Below are 12,073 nucleotides of genomic sequence, written 5' to 3'. Positions count from 1 at the left end.
ATTGTCCACCTGTGGAAGCAGTCATGGGTCGACTATCTCTTCATCAGAGAGCCTGGCTGAAGTTATCAAAAGATACATGAGCGCAGATGATTATTTTCAGAGGTTATATAATTCTCTTTGCTCTTCCACCTCCAGCTATATCAAAATTCCTAATGTTCTACTCAGTCAGAGGAAAGAAGCAGCACTACAAATACAAAGGCTGCTAGAAAAAAGAGTCATGCAAGTGGTTCTGCCAGACCAGATAAAATCCAGAACGTGCTCAAGATTCTTTTTAGTGCCAAAGAAAATGGGACTGGAGACCAGTTTCGGATCTCAGCATCTTAAACAAATCAGTTCGACATGCAAAGTTTTGGATGGTCATGGTTCAGTCCATTCTTTCTTTTCTGGGCAAAGACAACTGGATGTGCTCAACAGACACTAAGGATGTGTACTATCACATAAAAATGAAAAGACAATCCAGAAGGTATTTACACTTCTGGGTGGGGAGCCAGTCACTACCAGTTCAGAGCACTGCCCTTTGGCCTCACCATAGCCCCCAGAGTGTTTATCAAATGCATGGCAGTAGTGGAAGCTCACTTGAGACTGCAGGGATTCTGAGTGTTTCCATATCTAGACAACTGGCTCATTCCTGCCCTGACCAGGCATCTGTTAATAAGGGCAAGGAAACAGGTACTTCACATTTTTTCCCATCTGGAGATAACCATAAATTACGACAAGTCTCATTTATAACCAACTCAAAATTTGGAATTCATAGGAGCAGTTTTCAACACAACACCAGTGACAGCTTCTCTTCCTCTGTCAAAAGCACAGACTATCAGATTCCAGGTCAGAAAAATAATTTGCATTGACAAATTTTCAACCTGCTTGGTCCTTCAAGCCATAGGATCAATGTCAGCTGCCATAACCTTAATCCCTCTAGCCAGATTTCATATGAGAATTCTTCAATGGATGCTAGCAACACAGTGGTCAGCTCTTTACCAGCACGTCAGCACAAATAAAAATTACTCAGGCATGCAAGAGATACCTCTGGTGGTGGATTCAGTCAGATCAGGTTGTACAAGGCTGTCCTTTCATTCTCCCTTATCCCAAGGCCGTAGTGACCATGGGTGCTTCCCAGATTGGGTGGGGGTACACTTCCTGGGGAAAACAGTCCAAGGCACTTGGTCCACCTGTCCTAGAAATGAAACCAATGCTTAGTGTTGTAGGCCTTCCAGGATGCCTTGCCTTTAGGGACAATTGTGATTCAACAGACAATATGTTGGTAGTTTTGTGCATCAACAAAGAAGGAAGGACCAGATCATACCCCTTCTGTCGAGAAGCACTCAGAGTATGGCAATGTTCAATCTTATCCAACTGCTTTCTCATAGCAACACACATTCATGGAAATCCAATGTGATAGCCAAATTGAGCAGGTCCATTCTTCTACCTCAATGGGGCCAGCCTTGCTGTAATCATTTTGCTTCTCCCCATAACAACAAATGCAGCAGCTACTTTGTCGTAATCCACCCTAAGGGGTGGGATCACCAAGGGATGCTTTTTCACAATTGGCTTCCCCGGTCTGCTTTATGCTTATTAGCCAATTCTCCTGATTCCAAAATTTCTTCTGAAAGCTGCCAGGTTGAAGAGCAAAGTCATCCTCATTGCACCTTACTGGCCTTGGCAGTTTTGTTTTCCCTTCCTATGCCCTCACCTACTATGCCAACCTTGGATTCTGGATCCAGTTCCAGACATCCTGCCACATCGGACAGATATGATTCATCTGGATATCTCAAACCTCAAGCTAAAAGCTTGGTTTCTCCAATTCCATTAATAGCCAGACAGTCTATGCTCTCATCCCCTGTCCATCATATCCTTTTATTTTCCCATAAACCTTCAGCAAGAAAGCTTTATACAAGTAAATGGAAAAGATTTGCTTACTGGGCACAACAAAAACATACTGACCCCTTTTCAGCTCTGATATATAACATACTTGAATTTTTAGATTTGCTTTTTAATGAAGGGGTGAGCTCTTTTACCATTAAGGTTCAGTTAGCAGCAATATCTAATTTTCATATTGGATTTGAAGATTCTTCTGTGGTCTCTTCTAAACCCTTGTATAAACATCCTACTCCACCATGGGATCTGAACTTGGCACTGAAGGCCTTAATTCACTCCCCCTTTGAACCAGCAGCTAAATGTAACCTTAAATCTGATGTTGTAAATCTTTGTTTATCCATTACAATTAGGACTTTGGTTCTATTCTCAGAACTGATACGGCCATTTCCAAGCTTGCACCAGCCAAAAACTGTCAGCTAAGACCTATCCATAATGCCTCTCTCCTAGTTACTCCAGATCTCATTTGCCGCATTGCGGTTCAGCCGTGTCAAGCCATTTCTCTCAGCTAAGTGAATTGTTTTTTTGATATTTCATGATTATTTACTTCAAAACTTGATCTTTTGTTAACCCTTTTTACTTTTCTTACCCTCTCGCATATTTTTACCATATTTAAACTATTACCCTTGTGGTAATTTCTTTCCCTTTACCATTGTTGGTAAACCCCTCTCTTTCCCTACTCTTCTTAGGGTATTTCTATCCTTTCCATGGCTGGTACTTAAAAAAAAAAAGGATTATATACACTTTTTCTATGTTTTGTATTGTTTCCTTTTAGGATGTCAGAAAAGAAGTCTAGTTCTGGATTTAAACAGTGTTTGGAGTGCAGATGAAAACTACTGCACTCTGACACTCATGATTTGTGTGTCTACTGTTTGGGTGTTCCTCATCTAACTGTTAAGCCACCATGTGTAATTTTGTAAGAGTTTTTTCTTCCAGGATACTGAATGAGAGGAAAAATAAATTGATATTAAAAGGCCTCTTCAAAACACCTATTTCTGAGACTATCTCTGGGTCAGAGGTCTCACCCCCTTCACTAAATCCCATAAGAAACATTCTTCAAAGTCACTTCCATCATCTCCCTCAGTAGACCCTAAGGAACCAAGTCAAAAGAAAATAAAAATTTCAGTATCGATGTCGCCAATGGCTGCTTTGGCACCGTCTTAATTGACTATACCATTACTGGCACAAAGTTTGTCGGTGCAGACACCTGCGATGTCGAGTTTATCAGTGCAGACACCCACAACACTGATTTTGTCAGTGCAGACTCCTTTAGCACCATGATTGTCAGTGCAGACATCTTTGGCACCACTGTTGTTGGTGCAGACTCCTTCGGCGCTGTGTTTGTCGGTGCAGACTTCTTTGGCACTGTGTTTGTCAGTGCATACACCTTCGGAACTACTGTTGCTGGTGCAGACTCCTTTGGCACCGTGTTTGTGTCGGTGCAGACTCCTTCAGTGCCATGTTTGTTGGTGCAGACTCCTTCGGCACCGTGTTTGTCAGTACAGACTCCTTTGGCACCCTGATTGTTGATGCAGGCACCTTCGGCACAGTGTTTGTCGGTGCAGACACCTTTGGTACCACTGTTGCTGGTGCAGACTCCTTTGTCACCATGTTTGTGTTGGTGCAGACTCCTTCAGCACCATGTTTGTGTCAGTGCAGACTCCTACGGCACCATGTTTGTGTCAACGCAGACTCCGTCAGTGCCGTGTTTATCAGTGTAGACCACTATTCTGGCTCATACTGTAATGGCACCACCTGCACTTGGTTCATTCTTTCATGCAAGGTAGAACTAAATATTCACCATCTATAGACTGTTTTCTAGGCAGCCAGTATAGTCCCTTTTTGGACAGACCATAACCCCATTGTGGATGTCTATAAGGTCATCTAGAAGTGCCTTGTAGATCAGCTGCTTTTGGCCAGAGGAATCTCTACCCCAGCTAAAACTACTCTCCCTTTTGGAGGTAGCCATTTATCTCCATAAACTCCAGCTTATTCTCCTCCTTTGACTTCAGCTGAAGCTTTGAGGCCCCTTCATACAAACAACCCCCCTTTACTTCTACTCTGGTAGTGGATCTCACTCTGGAGCCAGAGTCCTCCTTTTGGCCTTGGACCCAATTGGACATTGGGACCTTCTCAGAGTAGTGGCTGTGCAGTTGGTGCAGGGGTCCCTTGGTCAACACCATTTTTTTCCATGGCACCTTCCAGGGACTCCCTTGCTCCTCCGCTTCACAGCCCTCTTGGGACTCTGGGTCTGGTGCTTGGTATGTTGGAGCAGTGTGTGAACCCTGTTCTGAGGGTGTCATGCTCGGTTCCAGGCTCCCACTTTTCTTCAGGCGGGCTGGGCTTTCAGGCCATGGAGAGGGCTCTTGCCCCAGTGGGCAGACCATTACTGTTGGAGATTACTTCTTCCCTTCCTTCTGCGCCTCAGCTGACAAAAGCCATTACCTTTGCCCAGCCTTCTGGGTTACTCCACCTGCTGATGAGCTCATCCAGCTCGTTGTGCAGCATGCGTAGAAGGCACCAGACACCATAGAAGCTATTCCCAGGAGGCCGGGCAAAAATTTTATCCCCCCCCCCAGATGACAATCCACATTGGTCTAAAGGACTTCCAGTTGATGCCATGGTGGTGGCGGCTACTAGAAAGGGCTGGCAAAGGAGAGCCAGACTGTCCACTCACCTAACAAGGAGTCCAGAGTGGTTGACAGACCAGGGAAGCGTGTATTTGCTTCATCAATACTCGCGGTAAGGTATTTTAATTATATGGCACATTTCACAAGGTTCCAGAGAGACCTCATCAACAAACTCTCTGAAACCTTGACACATCATGCCTGGATGCACCATTGTGACCTTGTGGACCCCCTCAAGGCTCCCTTTTTGAATGCTTTCATCGAAGCATTCTCATTGTTTGGCCTGAAAGTCAAAGACACATTGGCAAGATGTGAACAAGATGGTAAGACTCTATTTGCTGTTGATGTCCATTTCTCCTCCCCTCAATGATTCTACTCCAGAAATTAAAAGAGTGGGAAAATGTGGCACAAGGAATCACAGAGTTTTTTCTGGGGGCAGAGGAGGCCTGCGAAACCAGGGTTCCAGGGATTTCTTCTCTAGTTAATCCTACCAATTCTCCTGAAGAGCGGCCCGGTTGCTTACATCTGGAAGCAGTCGGGGGTCATTTTTCTTTGTACCCTTCTGCCTGGCAAATAACCACAGATTCTTGGGATCATTACCGGAGAACATCACATCTCCTTTGACCTATACCCTGCGTCCCTCGCGAACATACCCGATGTACCACCCAATCAAGGGGAAGCAGCAGATTTAGAAATCCCAAAGCTACTACAAAAAAATAAAAAAGTCACCCAAACAGTCCCTCCAGACCAAACAGGAACTGTTTTTTACTCAAGATTCTTTTTAGTGCCAAAAAAGACAGGGGACTGGAGACAAATTTTGGATCTCAGCAATTTAAATATGTTTATAAAGATAGAGAAATTCCGGATGGTCACGGTTCAGTCTATCCTTCCTCTGTTGGGAAAAAGACAATTGGATGTGCTCTATAGATCTTCAAGATGCGTAATACCACATTAAAGTGGACAAATGCTCAAGAAGATACCTACGCTTCCGAGCTGGAGCCAGTCACTACCAATTTCAAGTACTTCCTTTCGGACTTTCTGCAGCCCCCAGAGTGTACACCAAGTGCATGGCAGTAGTTATAGCTCACTTGAGACTCCAAGGATTCCAGGTGTTTCCATATCTAAATGGCTGACTCATTACCGCCCCCACCAGGTGCCTACTGGAAGAAGCCCTGACATAATCTCTACACACAGCATGAAACCTGGGCATTTCCATAAACTGGGAAAAATCAAACCTAACCCCAACACAATCACTAAGAGTTCATTGGAGTACTGTTAAATACCACCGATTGCATAGCATCCCTCCCGGATCACAGGATTCTGAGAATAAAACACAAAGTTCAATCGATACTATGTCAAAATAAGTCCACAGCTCGATCTGTTCTCCAACTTCTAGGGTCGATGGCAGCATCAATCACCATTGTTCACATAGCAAGGCTTTATATGAGACTTCTCCAGTGGCTACCTCTCACTCAGTGGTACCTGTTACAACACCTGTTATCCTTCCAAATATGGGGAAATCAAAGGTACAAACAGGACTTAATCTGGTGGATGTCACAAGATTCTCATCAATGGTCTCGCCCTTTCAGCCCATCAACCCAAGGTCACAGTGACCACGGTTGCTTCCCTGATGGGGGGGGGGGACTATGTCAGGGGAAAAACAGTCCAAGGCACTTGGTTGGAAACAGAGGCCTATCTGCATATCAATGTCATAGAACTGAGGGCGGTGTTTTTAGCTTTGCAGGCATTTCATTCCATCCTCCCATTAGAAACAATTGCAATACAATCAGACAGCATGTCAGTAGTCTGGTACATCAACAAACAGGGAGGAACCAAATCATACCTGTTGTGTTGAGAAGCAAAGTGATTCTCATTACCCCCTATTGGCCCTGTCAAGTCTGGTTCCCTTTTCTATGGTTTAATCTTAATCATCTGATTCACAGCCCGTGGATCCTGGATCATTCCCAAGACCTGTTATCTCATCCTCAGGGACTGATTCATCCGAATCCCCACAGTCTCAAGCTCACAGCTTGGTTCCTCCACTTCCAATGACTACGAGGCTGCCTGACATCCTATCTCCTGTTGGTGAAATTCTTCTGGCTTCACACAAACCTTCCACCAGGAAAGTTTATTCTAGTAAATGGACTAGGCTTTCTATTTGGGCCATAGATCAGAACATAGATCTCTTCTCTATGTCTGTTCAAAAGATCCTTCAGTACCTGATGACTCTTTTACATGCAGGAGCCTCAGCATCGACGGTCACTGTACATTTAGCAGCTATCGCCAGTTTTCATAATGGATTTGATAATTCTTCAATTATGTCACACCGCCTATGCAAGACATTTTTGAAAGGAGTATTACACGTTAAACCTCCAGTCAAGCCTCCCTTAGAACCCTGGGACTTGACTTTTGGTGCGTCAATCTCTCACAGGTCCCCCTTTTGAGCCCTTTGATTCAAGTGATTTAAAGTTTTTGTCATGGAAAACCTTACTTCTAGCAGCACTTACCTCAGCGAGAAGAGTTTCTGACCTGCAGGCCTTGAGTGTCAAGAGACCTTACTTGATCTTCCACATGGATAGGGTGTCCCTTTGTACTGACCCTTCTTTTTTGCCCAAGGTCATTTTCCATTAACCAATCTATTGACCTGCCGGTTTTCTTCCCTCAGCATTCTAATAGAGGGGAGTACCTTTTGCACACCCTTGATGTGCATCAGCAGCTTCGTTGTTATTTGGACAGGACTAAATCTTTCAGGAAAACAGATCAATTGTTTGTGGCCTTTGCAAGACCCAGATTGGGTAAACCTGTTTCCAAAGTGACTTTATCCTCCTGGCTTAGAAACGTCATTACCTTGATCTACAAACAGAATAAGCTATCCTTATCTTACAGAATAAAGGCTCATTCTACCAGATCTATGGCTACTTCTGTAGCATTTCATTCCAGAGCCTCTATGGATGATATCTGTGCAGCAGCCACTTGGGCAAGACCACATACCTTTATCTCTCATTACAAATTGGATTTGGCCTCCAGGGGACGAGCATCTTTTGTTTCTATGGTGCTTAGGAATGTCCTTCCTTAGGGCCACCCAGGACTCAAGTAGCTGGGGACTCGGTCCTAATTGTAATGAATAAACAAAGATTTACAACATCAGATAAAGAAGTTACGTCTTATCATAATGTTTCATCTGTGTTTTAGATCTTTGTTCATTCATTACTTCTCGCCCTCCTTCCCCCTGCCTGGACTTCTGGTGGACTTTAGGAACTCCTGGTTAGGGTATTTGCTCAGACAGAGCCTTCTACTGTTTTTATTATTACTACCTCTATTACATAGGACTGGGCAAACTCGATCTGGAGTAACTAGGAGAGGGATATTATGGGTAGGTCTTAGCTGAGAGGTTTTGGCTGGGGCGAGCTTGGAAACGGCTTTATCGGTTCTGAGGATGGAACCGAAGTCCTAATTTTAATGAATGAACAACAATCTACAGCACAGATGGAACGTTATGGTAAGACATAACTTCTTTTTTTCTGACTTGGAAAACTGTCTTTCTAGTGGCCATTACCTCAGCTAGAAGAATTTCAGAACTTCAAGCCTTATCATCAAACCCCCCACTTGATTTTTCATAAGGATAAGGTTACATTATGAACAAATACATCCTTCCTTCCTTCCAAGGTGGTGTCAGAATTCAATATCAGTCAATCCATTAATTTGCCAGTATTCTTTCCTAAATTTGTAAATAAAGGTGAATATATGTTGCATGTACTGGATTTTAGCAATTATGTTTTTGCCTACACAGGACAAAATAAATCAGAAAGAATTGTTTGTTTCTTTTGCAGATTTGAAATTGGGTAAGAGAGTCGCAAAAGTCACTGTAGCCAGATGGCTGACTGATTGTATTTAATTTATCTGTAACAAATTGGGTCTTACCTTAACTAAACCTGTAAGAGCTCAATCAACTAGGTCCATGGCAACTTCTTCAGTGTTTCTATCAAGGGTTTCCATGGATGATATATGTGCAGCGGCAACCTGGGCAACTCCTCATACCTTTATCACCCATTACAAATTAGATCTGGTCTCAAGGGATAGAGTTTCTTTTGGTTCAACTGTGCTTAGGAATATCCTTCCTTAGAGTCCACCTGGGGTTTTATTTAGCTGGGGAATCTGTCTCAACAGCTGAGGATAAAATCAAAATTGACAATATCAGATAAAGACGTTATGTACTCACCATAGTGTTTCATCTGTGTTGTCCATTTTCATTCTTCCTCAACTTCACGACCACCAACTCTCATCCTTTGTTTCAACTATGTTCTTCATCTATAAATATGTTGCAAGTAATTGCTATGTAAATTGTTAATCGCTATGTAATCCAATGTAACTACTGTCTGTTTATTTTAACTGTGGAGCTTTTCTCCCCGGGCCTCCGCTGAAAATGGACCTACGTCCAGTCGGACACTCCCGGTCAACAAATATAAATAAATAAATAAATAAACAAACTTCTGGAAGAATGAGATATTGTAAGGACACCACTGTCCTTTTATGAATGAGCTCAAGCTATAGTTCCTTCTGTAGGACATATGCAAATTCATGTGTCTTTATGTATATTACCAGTGCCAGAAACTCTGCTCTTCAATTTTTCCATTAGATCTTTCTAGATCTCTTCTCTCATGCACTTTAATTAGCTTATTTTCCTAGCACTTCATCAGGCTTTTTGTAGCAATTATTGTAGCAACCAACCAATAAAATCAAAAATAAACCAGGAAAAAGTGAAGCAAAAACCTTTCCGGTCCAAACGACAAGGACTGATGGTAAAGAATATAACAAGCTGATTTTCAAGCCAACAATTCAGCTAATATGTTGAAAACCAAGCAATTTGTTGAATAATAGTCCAGTGCAGTTCAAAATTGCAACAAAAAGTTTTAATAGTCGACAAAAACAACAAGAGTTAACACGAGCGCTTTTGCCTGGTCATACCAGGCTTTTTCAAGTGAGAAATTATTGTAGCACACCTAAGTGGTATCAGCACTAGACGTCCTATAAGGAAACAGCTCCAGTACCTAGTAATGATAACCATCCCTCCTGGCATGTCTAAAAGTCAGTTTCCTATACTTTCTCCTATTAACCTGGTGAACCTGGGCATTCTGAGGCACTGTAGCAACTGCCTGTGTACACAGACAACCCTCTCCTCTTACCACCCAACATTCAGACTTGTAAGAGATGCGCTTATATCTCCAAATTAGAAGCCATGCACTGTCCAGCCAATACTGGAATAGCTGGTCAAGAGGAGAAGGTCAACACCTGCACCACACCACATGGAAAACATAGCCCTCCAGAGCACTCACCATCACATCCCTCACATAAAAATACAAACCGCACACTCACTTTCGGGAAGGCTTTCAATAGAAATTTATCTAAACAGCAGAGACCTCCAAGGCAGAAACACACTCGACTACCACAACACAGCACAGACCAAAAGTCACATAGCTCACCTACACAGTGTGGCCTTCAACCTAAGCCCCTAAGACAAAACAGCTTGCCCAATACAATAGTCATAGGTGACTCAATAGTGAGGCACACTGATGACCCACTCACTAAGTTGAATAAGAAGAAGGTAACAGTCAGCTATCAGGTGCCAGAATCCAAACTCAGGTAACTTCACAACAAGTACAAGAATGACTCTGTCATTGTCCATGTGGGTGTGAATGACCTGAAATGCGCCTCCCTGGACTACATGAAAAGAGACACGGTGGAGCGCTCGGATTATGTGGCCCAGGCAGGTATGACCCTAGCCCTGAGCAGCATCCTACCATTGCCCAGAATGATACCACAGTACAAACAGCAAATGACTGACTTCAACAATTGGCTAAGTTTCTGGTGTCATTCTAAGGGGATCCAGTATCTGTCTGCTTGGAATGACATGATTGACAGACCTCAATGCTTTGCCAGAGATGGCCTGCATCTGTCACTCCTGGGTTTCCGGGTACTGGCTAAGGCTCTTGCCACCCCTATAGTGTTTTTTTTTAGGTGGTGTTCAAAAGACCAATTTACCATTGTAACAGCTATAAATAAATGCAATCTGAGGGTCATGCTGCTCAACTTTAGAAGTGAAGTCTAAATCTCAAGATACACTCCCTCGAAGCACTCCTCAAAATGGAGAACATCGACATTTGTGTTTTAATGGAGACCTGGTTTAAAGTAGCAGAAAGCAACCCTGCTCTACCAGGCTATAACTCATTCCACACCTTTCGGCCCCAGAACATGGACCGAAGCTCCAAAGCTGGTGGTGTCTCCATATTCATAAAGGATATGACCACAACAATCAGCAACACTAGAAGCGAATGAAACAAAAAGCTGGTACAGGCACTCCACAGAACTCCACAGAAACCACGGCTCGAACAGGGAATAATTTATTGTAAAACACAACAGCACACAGTACCAATATCCAGTTAAGCGCTTTCATCTGTATGCAATGCAGACTGCATCAGAACAAACAAACCATATTTGCACTTCATTTAAATAACCTCACTGGCGCCAAAACTGCATTCACATTTTCAAAAATTTTAAAGAGACATGGTCTCAATATATAAAATAAGATAGCTAAAATAAGATGCTTTGTTTAAATATTAAATGACAATTACATAGATTATTTATTAATGATGTGAATTCATATAAAATAATAAATTAATAAATAGATAAATAAATATAAAATATAAAATATAATGTATTTATAATGAATAGAGTAGAAAAACCTATACTATGACATAGTAAGAAATGGTTTGATACTAATGTATTCATTTATACCAGGGGATCTGGTAGCATCTGTAAGGATTTGCCATTTGCTTTCTCTACTGGCTAATAATGCTTTCCAGTTTCCTCCATATGGTGAAATACTAACCTGATCTATTATTGCAAATTTAAATATGTGTTTATCTACCTTCACTGATAAGTGTCTGTACAATGCATTGTTTTTATCTTTCACTTTGATCCTATATGTATGTTCGTAAATCCGTTTCTTAAATTGTCTCTCTGTCTTTCCTATATAAAATGCAGGGCAAGCAGAACAAATCGCAATGTAAACCACATGGGAAGTATTGCAATTTCCCGCCCTGCATCTTATATGTGTCTTGTTGATATCTTCCAATATTATACTATCAGCTTCGTATATAACATTGAATTGTTTACACCGCCCACATTTTTTGGTCCCCTGCAAATTGTTTTTGTTAGATCTGTATGATACTTTCTCCAACAATTGTTTGATATTAGGTCCAGTCTTAAATACAAATCTAGGTTGATTACCCAAAATACAAGCTGTCTCATCATTCATCATAATTAAATTCCAATGCTGCTTGACAATACTCTTAATATAATGGACAAAAGGCGAATATACCAGGACACAAACCCGACTGGAATTGCTATTTGACAAGGGCCCATCTTTTTTAACATGATTAAATTTGTTGCCTAACAGGGGGGTATATTTTTTGCCCCACTCACCCCTAACATAATGTGTTGTATCTATTAACAATTTATTGGGATATCCTCTAATTCTAAACATTTTCAATAATAATTTGAGTTCTTTCTCTAAA

This window comes from Protopterus annectens, chromosome 3.part0, assembly GCF_019279795.1.
Source record: "Protopterus annectens isolate FY-2018-M chromosome 3.part0, PAN1.0, whole genome shotgun sequence".
NCBI lineage: Eukaryota > Metazoa > Chordata > Ceratodontiformes > Protopteridae > Protopterus > Protopterus annectens.
The sequence above is the reverse complement of the archived record's forward strand: the minus strand, read 5'-3'. Positions refer to the sequence as shown.